At 46.1% G+C, this 22126-nt stretch overlaps 1 protein-coding gene across 15 annotated transcripts in view; it reads left to right on the forward strand.

Moving 5' to 3' along the window:
- The first annotated feature begins 17441 nt into the window (after nucleotides 1–17441).
- Nucleotides 17442–22126, forward strand: part of OPTN (optineurin) — a 38504-nt gene continuing 33819 nt past the window's right edge. For 2 of the 15 annotated variants that reach the window (XM_054521574.2, XM_063727113.1), the window contains exons 1-3: nucleotides 18174–18397; nucleotides 18721–19083; nucleotides 19860–19972. The gene's annotated coding sequence lies outside the window, so the exon portion shown is untranslated. 15 annotated transcript variants of the gene reach the window in all.

Consider the following 22126-nt stretch of genomic DNA (forward strand, 5'->3'; position numbering starts at 1 on the left):
AGACTGGTAGTAGCCCCGAATGCCAGGCTGTGCTGTTATTTATTGGATACAAGACAAGGGGGCAGGGTAAGGAGTGTGAGCCATCTCCAATAGGTAAGGTCACGTGGGTCACGTGTCCACTGGACAGGGGGCCCTTCCCTGTTTGGCAGCCAAGGCAGAGAGAGAGGAGACAGCTTACGCCATTATTTCTGCATATCAGAGACTTTTAGTACTTTCACTAATTCTGCTACTGCTATCTAGAAGGCAGAGCCAGGTATACAGGGTGGAACATGAAAGTGGACCAGGAGCGTGACCACTGAAGCAGAGCATCACAGGGAGACGTTTAGGCCTCTGGATGGCTACGGGCAGGCCTGACTGATGTCAGGCCTTCCACAAAAGGTGGTGGAGCAGAGTCTTCTCTAACTCCCCTGGGGAAAGGGAGACTCCCTTTCCCGGTCTGCTAAGTAACGGGTGCCTTCCCTAGGCAGTGACACTACTGCTAGACCAAGGTCAGCTAAGTAACGGTTGCCTTCCCAGGCACTGGCGTTAACTGCTAGACCAAGGAGCCCTCTAGTGCCCCTATCCGGGCGTGACAGAGGGCTCCCACTTGTCTTCTGGTCACTTCTCACTGTGCCCCTTCAGCTCCTATCTCTGTATGGCCTGGTTTTTCCTAGGTTATAATTGTAGAACAGAGATTATTATAATAGTGGAATAAAGAGTAATGCTACAAACTAATGATTAATAATATTCATATATAATCATCTATATTCTATTTCTAGTACAACTATTCTTCTTCTATGTATTTTCTTTATTATACTGGAACAGCTTGTGCCCTCGGTCTCTTGCCTCAGCACCTGGATGGCTTGCTGCCCACACAGCCTCCATCTTTCAAGACCAATTTTACCTCATGTCTCCAATGACAAGGGGAAAATTTGGCATTCCTTGGAGACTTAACAGGATGCAGTGAGATCAGGCACTTCCAAGAGCTGACCCATCAGTCCACTATTATTCATCACCAAGCAGATATATGGTAGATATATGGCAGATATATGGTAGATATATGGCAGATATATGGCAGATATATGGTAGATATATGGCAGATATATGGTAGATATATGGTAGATATATGGTAGTATTATAGAGGACATTTACTGGACATTCTGCCGAACAATTAGAGCAGTACTTGCGCTCTAGTTCAATTGGCTATCCCTTTTACCCTGGCATTTCATCAACCAGAAAAGCTTTTTCTTTTAAAAACTCAAGCAAAATAGCTAGACCAAGACATGTTAAGAAAGTTTGAAGAGGAAAAAACTATAAAATCAAGAGGAGGGAACTGTAAAAAGTAAAAAGTTTCCTCTTCAAAGTTTCCCTTCTTGTTAAAGAATAAATCATAAGTGTTAGAAATAATAGTTTCTTTCGGCCGGGCACGGTGGCTCAAGCCTGTAATCCCAGCACTTTGGGAGGCCGAGTTGGGTGGATCACAAGGTCAGGAGATCGAGACCATCCTGGCAAACATGGTGAAACCCTGTCTCTACCAAAAGTACAAAAAAATTAGCTGGGCGTGGTGGCAGGCACCTGTAGTCCTAGCTACTCGGGAGGCTGAGGCAGGAGAATGGCGTGAACCCGGGAAGCGGAGCTGGCAGTGAGCTGAGATCATGCCACTGCACTCCAGCCTGGGCGACAGAGCAAGACTCCATTTCACAAAAAAAAAAAAAAAAAAAAAGAAAGAAAAAGAAATAATAGTTTATTTTAAAGACTAACTTCCTTCAAGCCTCCTTGCTTTGTGCTAATAACTCTTTGTTAAGCCCTATCCTATGTAGCTGTTAAACATGCTCACAGGCACATAGTACATTCTATGTCCTTGTACTTTAACCAAGATATCTGTGCTGGACGTGCTCACAGGTGTGTCCCAGCTCGCAGCCTATGCCCCTTCCTTATTTGGGAATGTTATTACTTTTCTAAGTCCTTTCATAAGCAACTCCCTCTTTTCCTTTGTCTCCATTGCTTTTACCTATTTAGAAAAGTTTTAAATTGTCAGCCAATTGGGTTCAGTTTATATTGTGAGGTCTGGCTCCAGCCAATGGAGACAGGACACAGTAGCAGAGACAAGCTGCGTAAGGGATAAAAATTGCTTCCCTCCTTAGGTGTGCTCTTGCCATTTTTCCATCTGCAAGGAGCACCCTTTCTGCAGAAAGTAAAATAACCTTGCTGAGAAAACTTTTTGTCTAAATGCTGATTTTTTTCTTTATGGTACCAAGGAACAAGCATTCTGTCTCTGAATAAACATTTTATATATAACATCCTGATATCCCAATATCTTGAGAACAGAAGCATTCCTGATTTTGCTTTAAAGATAGTAATATCGATTCTTGCAAGATGCAGTCATTAAGAAAATTAATCCTTTATCACAAACCCTTGTAGCAGAGCACATCACCCCATGGTCTTCTTTATCCTGCATAAATGAGTATTATACCTAGGGTGGACATGTTTCTTCTCCTGCCTTCGGGAACGCCCTACCCTGTCTATGGAGTAGCCATCTTTCACCACTTTACTTTCTTAATAAACTTGCTTTTGCTTTGCACTGCGGACTCACCCTGAATTCTTTCTTGCACAAGATCCAATAACCCTCTCTTGGGGTCTAGATCGGAACTCCTTTCCAGTAACACTGTGAGATCTTGATTTTGAGATGCCCAAAAAGTTGCCAGCCATCAGTGGATTACAGAGGTCTGAAGATGTGGGGAGGAGGTGAGCAAAGCCATTTGAAGGAGTGAGATTGTCTAGGGAGAGGAAGGAGAACACAGTATGGGTGCAGGGGCCAGGCTTGTGTGGACACATCTGGAAAACGCTAGAGTACCCCATTAGCAGGTGAGGTTCCCCAACAGAAAAGTCACGCCCTCCAACCAAGCCTTTGTCAGTCACATACAAAAAAGTTTTAAATCTCTCATCTGCCTTTCTCTGGTTTCACACTTGTTCAGAACCCAGGCAGGGAAGAAGAGAACTATTTTCTGAGGCCCCCTGAAGATCCTGACAACAAAGAGAATAGTTGAAGTGTCAATATCCTTCCTTCCAGAAAGTGTTCTGGCTTCCAGGCAAACTGCCACCACCACCCCAGCAACCTGAGATCAAGGCACTGGGGTCTGCCTAGCAAGCCCGGGTCCCAGCCCCAGCCAAGGGAATATTGAGTGAGCATGCTGTTGTGTGTGCACCCCAGAAACTTTACAGCTCTGTCACTAAAGGGAGCCACTCCAGTGGTTCTTCCCAAAGAAGTCGGCTTCAAGATGACTCAGTGTCCCCATGCCAGAAATAGAAATGGCTGGCAACTTTCACGTCAGTTTCTTCTGCTAACAACAATTCCACACCCTGTTACATGCCCATTGAATTTAACAACAGGAGGTCCTTAGCGATTTTGGACACAGCAGATGGATTTTCAGTCCAAAGCATTCAGGAAGCACTGAAATCTGTGTCCCCCATCCCCACCCCCGTTCTGGGGCTTTGTAATGCATATCAGCATATTGAAGGCCCTGGAAAGGAGTCTCCAAAATTTTGTTTAACTCAAACTTTTTGATCCACAATCCTCCCTCCTTTCCAGGCAGAAAACTTTCAAATATTCCATAAAACATCAGAAATTCAAGGGACCATGAGGCCAGGCACAGTGGCTTATACCTATAATTCCAGCACTTCGGGAGGCCAAGGCGGGCAGATCACCTGAGGTCAGGAGTTTGAGACCAGCCTGGCCACCATGGCGAAAACCCATCTCTACTAAAAACACAAAAATTAGCCAGGTGTGGTGGCAGATGCCTGTAATCCCAGCTACTCGGGAGGCTGAGGCAGGAGAATCACTTGAATCTGGGAGCTGTGGGTTGCAGTGAGCCAAGATTGTGCAACTGCACTCCAGCCTGGGTGACAGAGAGAGACTCCCTCTTAAAAAAAAAAAAAAAAGGAATTCAAGAGACCAAGTATATATTGAAGAAGTTTGGATGAAAAGATAATTAATTAGAAAAAGTGGTCATAAAGGGAAAATATGAACCAAGAGAGGCCTTGTTATTTAGTGATTATTTTTAGACTGGTAGAAACTTCCATATGTTCTTAGGCCAAGGGAAGCAGGAAAGATGGCGCATATGAGAAACAGAATAATTCATGGAGCAAGGCCCTTAGGGGATTTATAATCAAGTAGCTTTTACTTGGTAAATACTTCTTATATGAATAATAAATGAAACGAAGTGAAACCCCAAATTTGTAAGTTTCAAATGCAAAGTAGATGAATAATCATTCTTTTAAGATATTTCCAAAGTTAGCATAACAATTCCAAGTCATTGAGTAAATGTTCTCATCAATATTTAAGATTTAAGGCAATTGTTTGGAATATTTTGGGAGTTATGAATAAAACTCTGAATCCTCTCTGCAAAAGGTTTCTTTCTTTTTTTTTTTTTTTTTTTGAGATGGGGTCTCGCTCTGTCACCCAGACTGAAGTGCAGTGGCACAATCTCAGCTCACCGAAACCTCCGTCTCCTGGGTTCAAGTGGTTCTCCTGCCTCAGCCTCCCCAGAAGCTGGGACTACAGGCACTTGCCACCACGCCCGGCTCATATTTTGTATGTTTAGTAGAGACGGGGTTTCACTGTGTTAGCCAGGATGGTCTCGATCTCCTGACCTTGTGATCCGCCTGCCTCAGCGTCCTAAAGTGCTAGGATTACAGGCATGAGCCCCCGCGCCTGGCCTCTGTAAAAGGGTTGTACAGTGAGTTTCAGGGAACTCAATCTTAGTTTTCAAATTTGCCACCAAAGCTGTGGTTGGTCCAGGGGGTCAGGAAGTGGCACTTGCCACCCAGAGGTGAGTAAAATGCAGAAAACCACTGCCATTGGTCCCAGATGCCTACAGCCCTGGGCTAATAACAGTTAAGGAAATGTGAAAGGGGCTGCAGATTTATCTGTTGGAAGCCCACACACCTGTTGCAGCCTCAGCTTTTCAAACCTGGCACAGATGCATCTTCTAAGCTGTATCCTAAAGCCTGTTGGCAAATGCATCTCAGAAATATAGTACCCAGGCTTCTAAGGCCTAAGATACAGAGAAGAGCATAAAAGGTGCTAGGAACAAGGCCGGGCATGGTGGCTCATGCCTGTAATCCCAGCACTTTGGGAGGTCAAGGCGGGTGGATCACCTGAGGTCGGGAGTTTGAGACCAGCCTGACCAACATGGAGAAACTCCGTCTCTACTAATAATACAAAATTAGCCAGGTGTGGTGATGCATGCCTGTAATCCCAGCTACTCGGGAGGCTGAGGCAGGAGAATCGATTGAACCCAGGAGGTAGAGGTTGCGGTGAGCCGAGATCGCACCATTGCACTCCAGCCTGGGCAATAAGAGTGAAACTCCATCTCAAAAAAAAAAAAAAAAAAATGGTGCTAGGAACAGTGCTAACAATATCTGGCCCACCCTCTTTGCCCCTCTCCCTTCTCCACATCCACTCATCTTAGCAGTGCACCTTGTAACAGAAGACCAGATAGAAGGCTAAAAACCAGCACAAGAGAAGTCTGGACCCTGGAAATGGGCAGGTGAGATCGAAGCACAGAAGGGCTATGGAAGTCTGGGGAAAAACAGGAGGTCCTAAGGGGTAGAAGTTTTCCTCCCTACTATAAAAGGATAAGCTATGTTGGGGCAAGAAGTATGGTCTAAGGTCAGTGGAGAAACTGGAGCAGAGAGCTAGGAGTATAGAGAAGCCATAGCCGCCGCTTTCCTGTGTAGTCTGCAATGGGCTGGAATGCATATCTACAGCCTGAAGGTAAGAGATCTACAAGGTTGGTGCACTAGCAATTGTGGTCCTCCAGACTTTGGATGTGCTCACATTAGGAACCTTTTGGCAAGGACTTCACGGATAGCATTGCAAGCTGAGGATCTGTATAAAATGATCAGATCCAGGATTCCACTAGTTGGTAAAAAGTCTTTGTGTATGTTTGAGAAAGAAGTTACTTCCTTGGGAAGATGCAGCTTCACACCAAAGTGCATGACTTGGCATGTTTCCGCCTGCATTCATCCCCTTGGGGATGCAGTGGACAGCCTGCACAACCGTACACAGCCACCTCAGTCAAATCCTAGCAAAAGACTAATCTACAGTAAATTTATGTTAGCAAACTTAGATACAAGAAGTTTGACTCACCATCGAGTCATTGTAAAAGTAGTGTTGGTTTTAGTTATCATTAAAAAGACTCAACAATTTAGAAATAATGTTGAGAAGGATAAAAAAAATCTACATGCTGCTCCAAAGATAGAAAGATTCTAATTCTATTGGAGAGATGTAACTCTTAGAATAAACGAAAAGGAAACGTGAATTGAGCAAACCAGTGTTGATAAACACAAGAAAGGGACGTCATAAAATGACATCGCCCCAAATCCAGCAGAGTCAATATCATCAAACTATAATTAGCACAAGTCTCCAAGGAGCATGAATCATATTGAGAAATAGGTTTTAGATCTTGAAAAGTAATATGAGAACTAGAGATGAAAACTAAGCTATAGATGACACATTGCAAAAAATCGAGGCTACCGAGGGAATAGAATGAGACAGGCTGCCACTCACCTGCCTGCCCTGTCTCCAAAAGCCCAGGCAAAAGAAGGAAATGAGGCGTTAAGCAGCATTAAGGAGACAAGATGGAAAGGAGGAAAGCATTTTTTAAAAATTAACTGAATATCGGCTGGGTGCAGTGGCTCACACCTGTAATCTCAGCACTTTGGGAGGCCAAGGCAGGAGGATCACCTGAGGTCAGGAGTTCGAGACCAGCCTGGCCAACATAGTGAAACCTACTAAAAATACCAAAATTAGTCAGGTATGGTGGCGGGCACCTGTAGTTACTCAGGAGGGTCAGGCAGGAGAATCACTTGAACCTGAGAGGCAAAGGTTGTAGTGAGCTAAGATTGTGCCACTGCACTCCAGCCTGGGTGACAGAGTCAGATTGTCTCAAAAAAAAAAAAAAAAAAAGAAAAGAAAAGAAGAAATATTAACTGGATATTGAGATATATGTGGAATAGGTCTATGACAAATTCCCTCCTCAAATTCTCCAGGTTCTGATTCAGATCCAAAAACTACATAGCTGACCACATAAAATACATCTTGGAGCTTATAGATAGTGGCCGACTCTTTAGAAAGAGTCGTCTTAAAGTAGTAACTTTATTTGTTTAACATTTATGAATATTTATAAATGAACACTTATGAATATTTGTAAGTGAACACTTCTTTGTGAATATTTGTAAGTGAACATTTATTTATAAGTTTAACACTTATTATGAATTCTTTATATGAATCATATAAAGAATGCAAGTAAACAACTTAGTGCTATTGTTGTATTCTTTGAAGTTGCTGGGACTATTGTCCCATCACTTGATTGAAGTCTTCAATTCTCAAACTTGCTTTTCTGTCCCCATTCCTCTGGGTACTCTGGCCCCGGACATCTTCAATGCCCTCTCCTTCCTGATACTTTTCCTCGCTTGACTTTGGGGACATTGCTCTCTCCTAGTTTCACTTTCTCTTATCTGGATGCTCCCTCTTCTCTCCTCTCCAACTTTTTATTTTCTTTGAGCCCCGCCCCCCTCCGCCTCTTACATTGGAAGAATTCTCTAGAATTCAGCCATTTTTTATTTTAATTTTAATTTTTTTATTTCCAAAGGTTATTGGGGAGCAGGTGGTGTTTGGTTACAGGGATAAGTTTTTTACTGGTGGTTTGTGAGATTTTGGTGCACCCATCACCCGAGCAGTGGACACTGCACCCAGTTTGTAGCCTTTTATCCCTCACCCCCCTCCCACCCTTTCTCTGTGAGTTCCCAAAGTCCATTGTGTGTCATTCTTACGCCATTGCGTCATTCTTACGCCATTGCATCCTCACTGCTGTGAGTGAGAACATACGATGTTTGCTTTTCCATGCCTGAGTTACTTCACTTAGAATAATAGTCTCCAATCTCATCCAGGTTGCTGCAAATACCATTAATTCATTCCTTTTTATGGCTCAGTAGTATTCCGTTAGATATACCGTTTCTTTCTTTCTTTTTTTTTTTTTTGTGACAGAGTCTTGCTCTGTCACCAGGCTGGAGTGCGGTGGTGTGATCTCAGCTCACTGCAATCTCCACCTCCTAGGTTCAAGAGAGTCTCCTGCCTCAGCCTCCCAAGTAGCTGGGACTACAGGTGCGTGCCACCATGCCCAGCTAATTTATTTTGTATTTTAGTAGAGACGGGGTTTCACCATGTTGGCCAGATGGTCTTGATCTCCTGACCTCGTTATCCACCTGCCTTGGCCTCCCAAAATGCTGGCATTACAGGTTTGAGCCACTGCACCCGGCCATACCATTTCTTTATCCACTCATTGATTGATGGGCATTTGGGTTGGTTCCATGTTTTTGCAATTGCAAATTGTGCTAGAATTCAGCCCTTTTAGAGGAGGTCTCTGAGAATGACTAAGTCCATATTTCCAAGCTTAATCTCTATCCTGAGGTTCAGGCCCATTTTTCCAAATAGGTGTGGACCTCTTCATTCACCTATCCCACAAGTAATGCAAGTTACTCAGAACTAATCTCCTTCCCCCTGGGCAGCTGCCTGTCCTGGGTTTCTCATCTGCTAGGGTCTAAACGTTTGTGCCCTCCCAAAATCCATAGATTGAAATCCTCACCCGCAGGTGAGGGTATTAGGAGGTGTTATTAGTCAGGGTTCTCTAGAGGGACAGAAGTAAAAGGACAGATGCATATATCGAAGGGAGTTTATTAAGGAGAATTGACTCACACGATCACAGGGTAAAGTCCCATGAGAGGCTGTCTGGAAGCTGAGGAGCAAGGAAGCCAGTAGTGGCTCAGTCCAAGTCCCAAAGCCTCAAAGGTAGGGAAGTTGACAGTGCAGCCTTCAGTCTGTGGCCAGAAGCCTGAGAGCCCCCAGCAAACCACTGCAGTAAGTCCTAGAGTCCAAAGGCCGAAGAACTTGGAGTCTGATATTCAAGGGCAGGAAGCATCCAGCACAGGAGAAAGATGAAGGCTGGAAGACTCAGCAAGTCGGCTCTTCCACCTTCTTCTGCCTGCTTTTTCCAGCCTCACTGGCAACTAACTGGATGGTGCCCACACAGATTGAGGGTGGGCCTGCCTCTTCCAGTCCTCTAAAGCCAATCTTAATATCCTCTGGCAACCCACTCAGACATACCCAGAAACAATACTTTGCATCCTTCAATCTGATCAAGTTGACACTCAATATTGGCCAACACAGGAGGTGAAGCCTTTTGCGGGGTGATTAGGTCATGAGAGGAGAGCCCTCATAAATGAGATTAGTGCCCTCATGAAAGAGACCCCAGAGAGCTGCATCACCCCTTCCACCACGTGAGGACACTGCAAGACGACGTCTATGAACCAGGAGGCAGGCCCTCACCAGACACTGCCAGTGCCTTGATCTTGGACTTCCCAGCCTCCAGAACTGTCAGAAATCAATTTCTATTTATAAGCCACTCTGTTTACGGTATTTTGTTATAACAGCCAGGATGGACAAAAACACCATCTCAGCTAATATTGCTACCATCCATTCAGTAGCCCAGCGCAGAAATGTTCGCCTTCAACAACTCCCTTCATCTCCTCAGCTACATCTCATCATCCTAAAGTTCTCTCCACTCCATCTGCATAAAAGCTTCCAAGCGTAACCCCTTTTAAATAACAGAGTCAAATATATAACCTTTTTTGTAGCCAAGATGGAAGTTCCCTAAGTGTCTGATTTCAAGCTTACTGAGAAAAGCCCAATCCAAAAAAAAAAAAAAAAAAAAAAAATTCCTCCTTGCTGGCAGATCCCTGAAATCCCTTTGGCAGACAAGGTTTTTATTGCAGAATTAGAAATAATCCTAAATGCCAGAGGCTCTGGAAAGATGCCACCTGAAATTGAAAGGACACCAAAGTGTCAATGTTGTGTCATACAGCCTTGCAGTGAAAAGGGCTGATGGTGGGAGGAGAGGGGAGGGTGGAAAATTGGAGGGTGGCAGATAAGAGCAAAGAAGAAAGAGTGCAGGGTGCAGATAGCGGCAGCAAAGGTGGTGGAGGGGGGCACATTGTGAACATACAAAGAAAGTTTGCTTGAGCCAAACAAGCCAGAATCAACTAAAATATACTTTTGTGCTGAAGGTGAATTAAACAATTCGTGAGTATGGGAACCAAGGTAGACAGGAAATCATTTTCTAAAAAGATTCACAGAGACTCTTCTCTTGTTTCTATAATAAACAGAATGGAACCACTTCCCAGAATTATAATAAGACACAGTGAATGGGAAAGTTCTAAATTTATGTAAGATCAGCTTTTGAAGTCTCTGAAATCGTTGCAATGGGAAATACTGCCTAAGTGCTTCCAAGTTCACTAACAGGTCTTCCTCTAGGAGTTTTCACAGCCAACCCTTCAAAACTTGGCCACCTTTGCCATAATAGTCCATGAATATCCAATTGTCTCTGCAAGAAGTCTGTTATGACTGGGATTTCTTTCTGCCTCCCTGGGGTCAGATCAAATTAACTTGGTAAGAATTGCTTTCTGTAAAGCTAACCCACATTGGAGTAACCCCCGTGTGACCTAAGTCATCTTCTCCCCTGGCTCCCAATAGATTCAGAAAAAGGAAGGGAAGAGGTCAGGAATAACACAGGAGTGACCAGTTGCAAAATTTAAAGATATAGCAGCTGGAGAAGTGAATCATGGGCCTTAGGAAAGAAAGAAGGAAAATGTTGCTGGCATCCAGCTGTGCAGATCTGATGAGATCAGCCCCCCAGAAATCTGTGTTACTGCTCCAGAAGACAATGCAATGTGCCTACAAATTTAATGACTGTCTCCTGGCCTATGACAGGGGAGCAGGAACTCTGCCCACAAAGCTGAAAAGGGTCAAGGAAACCCGGTGAGAGAAATGTTGACTTTTTGTGGGTATAAAAGGCACAGACAATCTAGCTAAGGCAGGTGTATTGTGATCTACTGGAAAGTCATGTATGAACCCCCCACCTTTTTTTTTTTTTTTTTTTTTTTTCCAAAAACAAGGGAGTTACTGACTTTTCTAACTGCAAAATCATTTATGACAATTTAACCAGCTGTATTAGTCTGTTTTCATGCTGCTGATAAAGACATACCTGATACTGGGTGATTTATAAAGAAAAAGAGGTTTAATGGACTCACAGTTCCACATGCCTGGGGAGACCTCACAATCATAGCGGAAGGCAAAAGGCACATCTTACATGGCGGCAGGCAAGACAGAGAATGAGAACCAAGTGAAAGGGGTTTCCCCTTATAAAACCATCACATCTCGTGAGACTTATTCACTAGCATGAGAACAGTACGGAGGAAAACACCCCCATGATTCAGTTATCTCCCACCAGGTCCCTCCCACAACACATGGGAATTATGGAAGCTACAATTCAAGATGAGATTTGGGCGGGGACACAGGCAAACCATATCACCAGCCAAGCATTAAGTCAGCCTTTACAGAAGGAAGAGGCTTAAATTCAAATTAATTTGGCATCTACTAAAATCGGATACCAAATATAAGAAATGAAAAACCAATTCTAATTTTTTTCAAGCTGGAGAGAAGCTAAGAGGTTATCTGTCTTAGCCCCTGACTTCCCTCACTGATGAAGAGGCCAAGGCCTAAGGGTGAGTTCTCAGGTAGGGCCCAGGTAGCCTGATACCCAGGTCTCTGTGTCCTCCCTCACTCCACCATGCACTTTTCCAGAGAAGTGAGACACCTTAGTTTGGAAAAAAAAAATAAGTGAGATGGAAAAAAGACAAATCACTTGTACTTTCCTACTACTGATCAATTATTTAATCCAAAGAAGTTAAAACTATGTCTAAAATTAGACAGCCAGGCCATTTTTCACTCCTCAGGCATGCAAAGAAGATAATGATAGTATTTTTCAGACCATGACGAGGAATTGTGGTGCATTACAGTGATTATTTTCCCAAATCACCAGCTCTGCCTAATTAATACTTAAACAGAAAATTTTGCTACAGGAACTCATAACAGTTTTGTAGCAAAACAAGGAAGCAAAGGCTTAACATTTCATCTGTGCTGTGCTTTGATTTGGTACAAAAGGCGGCAGGGATTAGACAGGTTCTAATGGGAAAGGCATAGGAAGTAATTAATAAGCAGCATTCTTATCTATTATTTACAAAGGGCCAACCATAACCTAAGGGGTAAATACCTGGCTCTTTCCCAGTGAGTTTACTTTTCAAGATGATGATGATGGTGATGATGATGATGATGATGATGATTATACTCACCCAGGCTGGAGTGCAATGGCACAATCTCGGCTCACTGTAACCTCCACCTCCCAGGTTCAAGAGATTCTCCTACCTCAGCCTCTAGTAGCTGGGACTATAGGCGTGTGCCACCATGCCCGGCTAATTTTTGTTTTTTTAGTAGAGATGCGGTTTCACCATGTTGACCAGGATGGTCTTGATCTCTTGACCTCGTGATCCGCCCACCTCAGCCACCCAAAGTGCTGGGATTACAGATGTGAGCCACTGTGCCCAGCCTATTTCAAGATTTTTAAACATGGGGCAGGCCGGGCACAGAGACTTATGTCTGTAATTCCAGCACTTTGGGAGGCCGAGGTGGAAGGATCACTTGAGGTCAGGAGTTCAAGACCAGCCTGGGCAACATGGTGAAACCCTATCTCTACAAAAAAATATAAAAAAATACAAAAACCACGCCAGGCGTGGTGGTGCATGCCTATAGTCCCAGCTACTTGGCAGGCTGAGGTAGGAGAATTGCTTGAGCCCAGGAGTTCGAGGCTGCAGTGAGCCGTGACTATGCCACTGTACTCCAGCCTGGGTGACAGAGCATCTTGCTCTGTCAAACAAACAAAAAACATGGGAGGAAGAAGAGGAAGGAGGAGCTTAGCACAGCATACACACCGTGAACTGGCTTGTCTCAAAGCAGAGCCATTGTCCCTGGGACTCTGGGTACTTGGCTGAGGCTGTAGGTTGGACCCTAATCCCAGAGCCTCATTCTGATGGAGGCTTCAACCATACACCTTGCTTCTCATACAGGGAGTTGCTTTCATGCTGGATTTCAGGGAAAGGAAAGCAACCTATTAGAGGCATAGACAGGCACCCGTTTGAGTCTCTGTTTTCAGTTCTTTGGAGTGTACACCTAGAAGTGGAATTGCTGGGTCATATCGTAACTCTCTGTTTAACTTTCTGAGGAACTCATCCTCGGAATATTTGGAACCGGTGATGAACTGAATCAAACTAAAGCTGGGGGACAAAGCCCAGACCCAGGTTGACCACAGGGCAGATGATTCATGCAGCAACCACACCAGTGGCCTCACAGGAGCAGGGGCACACCCTTTACTGCAGCAGTCCCCAACCTTTTTGACACCAGGAACTGGTCTCATGGAAGACAATTTTTCCATGGATGGTGGTGGGTAGGGGGGTGGTTTTGGGATGAAATGGTTCCACCTCAGATCATCAGGCATTAGATTCTCATAAGGAGCACACAACCTAGATCCCTCTCATGTGCTGTTCACAATAGGGTTCATGCTCCATGAAAATCTAATGCAGCTGCTGATCTGACAAGAGGCGGAGCTCAGGCCATAATGCTCACCCACCCGTCGCTCACCTCCTGCTGTTCAATCTAGTTCCTAACAGGCCACAGACCAGTACTAGTTCACTATCCGGGGTTTGGGGACCCCTGCTTTATTGGACATAATTATTAGGTCTTGTTCTTTTTGGTGGTGTTTGTACAGCTCTATTGAGGTATAATCCACATGCCATAAAATTCACCCCATTTGTAAGTGTATGATTCATGGCTTTCAATTACACTTAAAAAGCTGTAAAACCATACTACAATTCAGATTTAGTATATTTCCATCATCCCCCAAAAATCCCCTCGAGTTCCTTTGCAGTTCAAAGCCACCCCCAATTTCAGGCAACTACTGATCTCATTTCTGTCTTTTTCTATTTTCCTTTTCTGGACATTTAATGCATATGGAGTCATAGCATATGTAGTCTTTGGCATCTGGGGTAGCAAGTACGAATATTAGTCTACCAGCTCAGATGCACATAAAAATATTACATATCTTTTCTCTTCCCTTCCTTCCTTCCATCCATCCATCCTTCCTTCCTTCCTTCCTTTCTCTCTCTCTCTCCTTCCTTCCTTCCTTGTTTTCTTCTTACCTTCCTTCCTTCTCTCTCTCTCTCTCTCTCTTTCTTTCTTTTTGGACAGAGTCTCACTCCATGGCCCAGGGTGGAGTGCAGTGGCACCATCTTGGCTCAACAGAACCTCTGACTCCCAGGCTCAAGCGATTCTCCTGCCTCAGCCTCTCAAGTAGCTGAGACTACAGGCACGCACCACTACTGCCTGGCTAATTTTTATATTTTTAGTAGAGATGGGGTTTCACCATGTTAGCCAGGCTGGTCTTGAACTCCTGACCTCAAACAATCCTCCCAAAGTGCTGGGATTACAGGCGTGAGCCACCGCCCCAGGCCTCTTTACTTTCTTTAAACCCAGTTCTGCAGGGGTGTAGGGAAACCTATTTTCGGGCACTACTGGGGTCTGGAGAGGGAAGGTCTCCTTCCCTACGGCCATGCAAAACGCCAGGAGGGCTTTTGGTACCCATTGAAGTAGGGACCATTTATTTTTCAGCCCAGCAACCTTGCCACTGATACCCTCATTATCAAATGGTTCTTCTAGGGAACAGGCTCTGCTGTTTCCAATGACAAGCCTGGGCAGCAGAATCTGCGGGAGGTTCCCGAAGTCTGGTAGGTGCATCCCAAGAGCTTGCTGTCTGTCTGGGTGCTGCAGGGACTAAGGCTTGAGTCCTTGACGCTCATAAGACCACCATCTCACTCCTCCTCCCAATCTGGGGGCGGGGGAGTCACTCCTCCCTCCAACTGTTGTGAAAGCCTCCACCCCACCCAGCTCTGGCTCCTCTTCCTCCAGGACATCTGGGGTAGATCATGGATGTATTGAGATCAGGCTTTCTCAAAAGACAAGAAGAAAGGCTGTACTTCTAGGAAACGTTGCCAGGAGTCCAGCCAACACTCCTGAAGGTAGGAAGCCCAAAGGGACTCGTTGCTAACTCCAAACAGAGGTGATTGGGGTGGAAAGGGAACACAAGGAACATCAAACACAGATTAGGATCTCACTAAAAACCTTCCCACACTGCTCTACATTTACCCACCACAAAACCACATCAACAAATCAGCTAAGAGCATGCTATTATTTCAGTTTTTTCGCTGCATTTAGATTCCATCTACCCATGGAAGCATGCAGGAGGATGGAGTCACCAAACGGGACGATCCAGGCTAAGAAACAGAACCGGCTCTAACACAAGCAACAGCAACAAACACCATGCGCCAGGCATAGGCATTTTTCTAGGTGTTGAAGACGTATTTCCTCTTTAATCCTCTCAGCATCCTTAGGTGAGGGCTGTGGGTCCAAAGGCCTTATCTAAAATTTTTGGGTGGCTGGGCACCGTGGCTCACACGTGTAATCCCAGCACTTTGGAAGGCCGAGGCGGGTGGATCACCTGAGGTCAGGAGTTCAAGACCAGGCTGGTCAACATGGCAAAACCTCATCAATACTAAAAATGCAAAAATTAGCTTGGTGTGGTGGCATACGCCCGTAATCCCAGCCACTCGGGAGGCTGAGGCAGGAGAATCGCTCAAACCCAGGAGGTGGAGGTTGCAGTGAGCTGAGATTATGCCACTGCACTCCAGCCTGGGCAACAGAGCAAGACTCCACCTCAAAAAATAAAATAAAACCTTTGGGGCAAGCTCTGCTTTAGAGTCCAGAATTCTGGGGATTTTCAAAAGGCTATTCAATGCATGGGATTTATATCACATAACACCCTGACACTGTCTGACGCAGTTCTCCTATCAACTATTCGATTTTCCTTCACAAAACAAATTTAAAAATCACATCAAGGGATCTAAATAAAGACTGTAAATAGCTTTCCATCAGTTGGGTCCGGTCAGAAAAGAGGTTTGGTCCTTAGAACTTTCTGGATTTGGGAGTGTACTATACTCCCCATTTTACAGATAAAGGGAATGAGGAAGGGTAAGATGAAGTAACTTGGTCAAGGTCCTATAGCTAAGAAGTGGTTGTGGGGGGAGTGTGTGTGCATGTGTGTGTGCAGTGCTTCAGGGCACCCCCCACCCCGACCCCACCACTGAGAGCAAGGAATCAGGAGAAAACAACTTTGACTGCTTTCTGTACCAGAAACTCACCTCGAGCCTCCCACATCAAAGCCATGGGCAGCTTGTGGGTGACCTTCTTGTCTTGGCTATGAGCTTCACTGATGCTCATTTTAATTCACTTTCATAGGGTTATTTTGTTCTCATTTTTGTTTTTGTTTGAGACAAAGTCTCCCTCTCACCCAAGCTGGACTGCAGTGGTGCAATCACAGCTCATTGCAGCCTCTCCTTCCTGGGCTCAAGCGATCCTCCTGCCTTGACCTCCCAAAGTGCTGGGATTACAGGTGTGAGCCACCGTGCCCCACCTATAGGTTTTAAATAGTAAAAGGAGCCTAGTGAAGTACGACTTACCCCAGGCACCCCTTACAGGCCCCGGAGGGACCCTCTTCTGCCGATCCCAGAGTACAGCTGTGACACTGTCTTTTCTGCCTGGATTATCCCAGTAGATAAACAAAAATTAGAGATCGTCATTCCATTTCTCTCTGTATATATTTTTCCAAGCCCTTTTCATGAACGATCAGTTATTTCCTGCACTGATTTTTTTTTTTTTTTTTTTTTTTTTTTGAGACGGAGTCTCACTCTGTCACCCAGGCTGGAGTGCAGTGGCATGATCTCGGCTCACTGCAAGCTCTGCCTCCCAGGTTCAAGCGATTCTTCTGCCTTAGCCTCCCGAGTAGCTGGGACTACAGGAGAGTACCATCATGCCCGGCTAATTTTTGTATTTTTAGTAGAGACAGGCTTTCACCATATTGGCCAGGCTGGTCTCGAACTCCTGACCTCATGATCTGCCTGCCTTGGCCTCCCAAAGTGCTGGGATTACAGGCGTGAGCCACCGTGCCTGGCCCTCCTGCACTGATATAAAAAGAATTTTTAAAAATTCTCTATTTCTCCCCACTGCCACCCCCAGGCTCACTCCTTATAAAGCAGCCTCTAGCCTCATCTGCCCTCCTACACCACACCAACTCGAGGGCCCGGAATTGGGTCTGGGGCGGTCGCTGACTTGCTTGCTTCTCTGCCCTGCTCTTGGGGTTAGCCTCAGGGGCAGGGTTGAGAGTCAGGCTTGGCCAGGCAGCAGGAGGTCCAGACAGCGCAGCGGAATCCTTCGGAGATACCAGGAGAGGGCGCATCTGCCTTTTTCCTGTTTCAGATTAGGTTTCAGATTAGGTCTCTCTCTCTCTCTCTCTCTTTCTCTCTCTCTCTCTCCCTCCCTCTCTCTCTCTCTCTCTCCCTCCCTCTCTCTCTCTCTCTCTCCCTCCCTCCCTCTCTCCTTCCCTCCCTCTCTCTCCCTCCCTCTCTCCCTCTCTCCCTCCCTCTCTCTCTCCCTCCCTCTCTCCCTCTCTCCCTCCCTCCCTCTCTCTTTGTCTCTCTCCCTCCCTCCCATCCCTGCAGCGCTACCGGGGGACTCGGGATGCACATAGGGCAGCTCTCGCTCCTACCTTGTCATCCTACTGTCTAATCCGGGGGCAGCTTCCCTCCTCCACACCAGCATAGGCTATTCTTCAGCCACAAGAATAGCCGAGCCTATTCGTCGGCAACAAGAGCCGAAGAAGCATCCTGCAGGCTTTCTGCTTTTTGAGTGTATTTTAAAGCACAAACGGGTGGAAAGCTATGTATGCTCAGTTAACTATGTCTAGATGTTAACCTTTTTTCAAAAAACACAGATGGAGGCCTCCCTCCGAGGATGCCTGGGATTCTCCTTTTTCCGTGGGCGGCAGCGACCCCCTGCGGCTCCAGCCTCCACTACGGGATCTGCGGGAAGACACAGGGAAGACCAACTCCGGACACTGCATTTGATTAATGATTTATTTTGATTAACGCCGTCACAGTGACGCCTTAGCGTAGTCCCTGTTCACCCGGGTCCCAGCCTCGACCCCGCACGGACCGCGAGGGTGGGTAGCTGGGGGCGGACGCAGGAAAGAGAAGGGGCGGGGCCTTGGTAGGGCGGGGTATGGAATGGGCGGGGTATGCAATGGGCGGGGTGTGGGATGGGCGGAGCCTGGGGGCGGGGCTCGGGAAATTCCACGGCGCGGGCAGGGAGCGGCTGGCGGTCAGCTGAGCCGCGCTGGGCGGGGTCGCGGGGCCGCGCATCAGCCCCAGGCACCCCAATTCCTGCTGCCCCCCTCCGCCGCCGCCTCCGCCGCCCGCCGGCAGATTCCCTGGTCAGCGTCCCATCCCGGACGGGAGTTCTCTCCAGGCGGCACGATGCCGAGGAAACAGTGACCCTGAGCGAAGCCAAGCCGGGCGGCAGGTGAGCCAGGGCAGGGGGCTGCAGGGGTGGGCGAGGGGGCGGCGGCTCCTTCCCGGCGGGCGCTTCTGCGGCCTGAAAACGGTTCCCGCCGCCCTGCCCCGCGGCCCGGAGCCTGTCGGGGTGAGGGTGGCGAGGGGTGGGGCGGCCCTCCCGAGAGACGGCTGCCCTGGGAGGATCCCTAGGCCGCGGCGGGTCCTGACCTGGTGGGAAAGGGTGGGTAGTAAACAGAGGGTGAGCGCAAGAAGGGTCCAGGGCCGGCCTGGCGGCCGCAGGTAACCCCTCTGCAAGTCACACAGAGACTTGGAGGTGACGTCCTCCCGCAGGCTGGGAAGGATTCCGCATTCAGTTCCTCGCCATAAGGAGGAGGTGGTTACAGACACACCTGTGGAAGACGTGGGACCACTACTCGAGCTAAATGAGGTGCCCAGGGTCGATGGGAATCCACATAGACTGCTGTGTCTAGGACAGTGTGTACACTCTATATAGAGAGAATATTTGATGAGGCCGAGAACCCCAAAGGAATTATTTTTGCCATCGAAATGTGTAAGCTACAGGAAGGAAACATCGCTCAAAGAAAATGAAACCCAGGTTCCGACCTGGCCTCCACCACCAGGAAAACTGTTGTATGGAAATGTACGCCATGGAACTGTTTGTAAGGATGAAATGGAAAATGAAAGCATAGAAAAGTAAGGCAATGTGAGGACCTCAGAAGCCTTTGGATTTGGTTAGCAAGGTGCAGGCTGTGTGAACAGAAGAACCCACCTTGCTCTTTTGACCCAGGGAGAGAAGAGTTAGTGGGGCCAGGCTGCCTCCCAGGACAGGCCCAGTTTTGGGGCGGGGGCTGGAGAGGTCCCAGGGCAGACCCCAAGGCCAGGGATTGCCCTGGAGTGGACAAGGCAAGTTTAAATGTGACCTGTAGAGAGAGGACGATCATTGATTTAAGTCCTGGCATAATTGATCTGTTTTTCCACTGGGCCAATTTTAGGCGTTCTTTATATATTACGTACAACACAGTAAAAGTAGCAGCTTCTTTTTTATAAACTAACCTTTAGGTTGCATATTATGCTAGGAATGTAACTAACCTAACCTCTACCCACCCCCGGAAAACGAAACTTTATCCTCGAAGGCAACTGGACACTGTATTATGTCCTGCTGAACCCCCACCCTTACTTAGGTAGAGGCGCGTAAATATTCTGGCCATGAAATACACCTTCTGTTTTATAGAGATTTGGCATATTTGATATATGTTCTTTGGAATTTATGAAATAGAAAACCCAAAGGAAAAGGAAAAAAATTAAACTCTTTTTTTAAAAAAAAGTTTCATTTAGAAAGAAAAAATTATTTTAAAAGTTTTTGTTGTTTCCACTTTGACATGTGTATGAGGATTATTAGAATCTGTGTTATGAAGTGATACCCAGATGGCTTTGCAGTGACAGAAAACACTTCTAATTTTTCAAATAAGTTAGAAAAGAGGATTTCAAGAAGCTGGAAGTGAATGCCGTGGAACTGTGGAGAAACTCCTAACAATACTAGCATGCTGAGTTTGTCACCTACACAGCAGAAAGCATTTTACAGGTATTAGACTTAAAAATACCTCATTATGCTATATTTTCATTTCATTTCAACAAACATTTACTGCAAGCCTGCTGCGTGCCAGTCTCTAGTAAGAATAACATGGAGAGAAAACAGACGGGCAGACGATAGCAGTAATTTCAGAATGGGCGGAGGAGGTGGAAATGCAGAGTGTTCTTGGGTGCTCGGAGTAGGGAACAGTTCATATGACACAGGACATCATATTTAAGCTGGACATTGATCTGTCCAGTGGAAGTTTGCCAGGACACAAGGGGAGCCAGACATTTCGGGCAGAGGGCAGAAGAGAGGCAAGGACGCAGAGACAGAAGAATGCAGGGAACCGTGAGCTCTTTAACTTGCCTTGGGTACGAGTGTTTTGGTGGCAGGACATGACTCTGGTGGGTCAGTTGGGCCTGGGCCCTGAAAGGCCACGTTTGTCTTGTTAAGAAGCTGAAAGTCTGTCTTGTACGGGAAGGATGGACTCAGGGAAATGACCTCATATTGCAAAAGAAACCATGAGGGCACGAGGACTGAAACTGACAGGGCTGAAAGCCAGTCATTTAGGAGGCTGTTAAAATGTATTCAACAGATATTTACTGAGTCCCCCCTTCTATGTGGCAAGTAACATTCTCAGTCCTGGGGATACAGCAGTGGACAAAATAGGCAGAACCCCTGTCCTTTGTGGAGGTCAACGTGGCTGTGGTACAGACAAGATAAGGGCCTGAACTAAGCCTGTGGGGATGGAGAGGAGGCAGTGGATTTTAGAAACACTTAGGAGGGCCAGGCGTGGTGGCTCATGCCTGTAATCCCAGTACTTTGGGAGGCCGAGGTGGGTGGATCACTTGAGATCAGGAGTTCAAGACCAGCCTGGCCAACATGGCAAAACCCCGTCTCTACTAAAAATACAAAACTTAGCCAGGCATGGTGGCATGCGCCTGTAATCCCAGCTACTTGGGAGGCTGAGGTGGGAGAATTGCTTGAACCTGGGAGGCGGAGGTTGCAGTGAGCCGAGATTTTGCCACGGCACTCTAGCATGGGCGACAGAGTGAGACTGAGTCTTAATTTAAAAAAAAAAAAGAAAAAATAAATATTTAGGAGGTAGAGGTGATGGCATTTGGTGACCCATTAGACTTGGGGAAAAGGGGGCTAGGAAGAATCAAGCCTCACTCCCAGGTTCCTGCCTTGGGCAGCTAGGTTAAAGCTGCTGCCATTTTTCTGTATATTACTAAAATACAAAGTCACAATATCCCTTCTAGTGTGTAATGACAAGGCTGCTTTTACCCCATTAGTAGGGTGCATACTCTAAGTTCTTTTTCCAAGGTGGTGAAGGGTTTAGTCAATGCAATGTTAGAATCTTACCCCACTTGTGAACGCAAACTCTTCATAGAATTTGCCAGTAGCCAACTCTTGTCTCTGGTCAAAAAGCAAGTTTTCACTGTTTAAAACTCATTTATCCCATGTAGGGACTGAACCTATGAATACTTCATTAGAAAATTTGAAGACTTGGCCATACCAGGGCAAGGGCCTAACCTTATACCATGTCCAGTGTCCACTGGGGGGAAGTCAGTTTAAGGCAGGTACCATTTGACACATTACGACTTTCTGACCACTAGAGACATCCCACAGTGGAACAGACAGTGCCTGCTAAGGTCACTGCGCTCATGCTCTATCACTGAAATACTCAAGCCTGCTCTATAGGATCATGTGCCATCAAAACCAGACAAGACATTCTTGCATTGAATATGTTGGTCTGGATCATTTCTAAGGCCAACTCAGCAATCAGATGCATGCTCGTGTTTACAAGGTCAAGTCGTTACTATAATTACTTGATCTCTGGAATTTAAATGTATATACACACACATGCACACACACACACAATCAGGAATTGAGATAGCAGATCTGGGAATAAAATCTAGGGGACTTGCTTTTGGCCATCCACCTACTAGGCAGTCCTCAGTCTTCCTCATTGGTGGAATCTTGACAAATCCTGTGCTCAATTAATTCATGCTTCCATCATTAAATATCACTTTTGCCTAGAAATAACATACTTCACATCTAGGTCAATTGATTATGGGAAACTCTGTTATTAGATAGAATCTTAGAATAAATGGCTTAGTTTCAGTTTCTGTAACCTTCGAAGACATGTGCAAGGATATG

The sequence above is a fragment of the Pongo abelii genome, chromosome 8 (genome assembly GCF_028885655.2).
Source record: "Pongo abelii isolate AG06213 chromosome 8, NHGRI_mPonAbe1-v2.0_pri, whole genome shotgun sequence".
In the NCBI taxonomy this organism is placed as follows: domain Eukaryota; kingdom Metazoa; phylum Chordata; class Mammalia; order Primates; family Hominidae; genus Pongo; species Pongo abelii.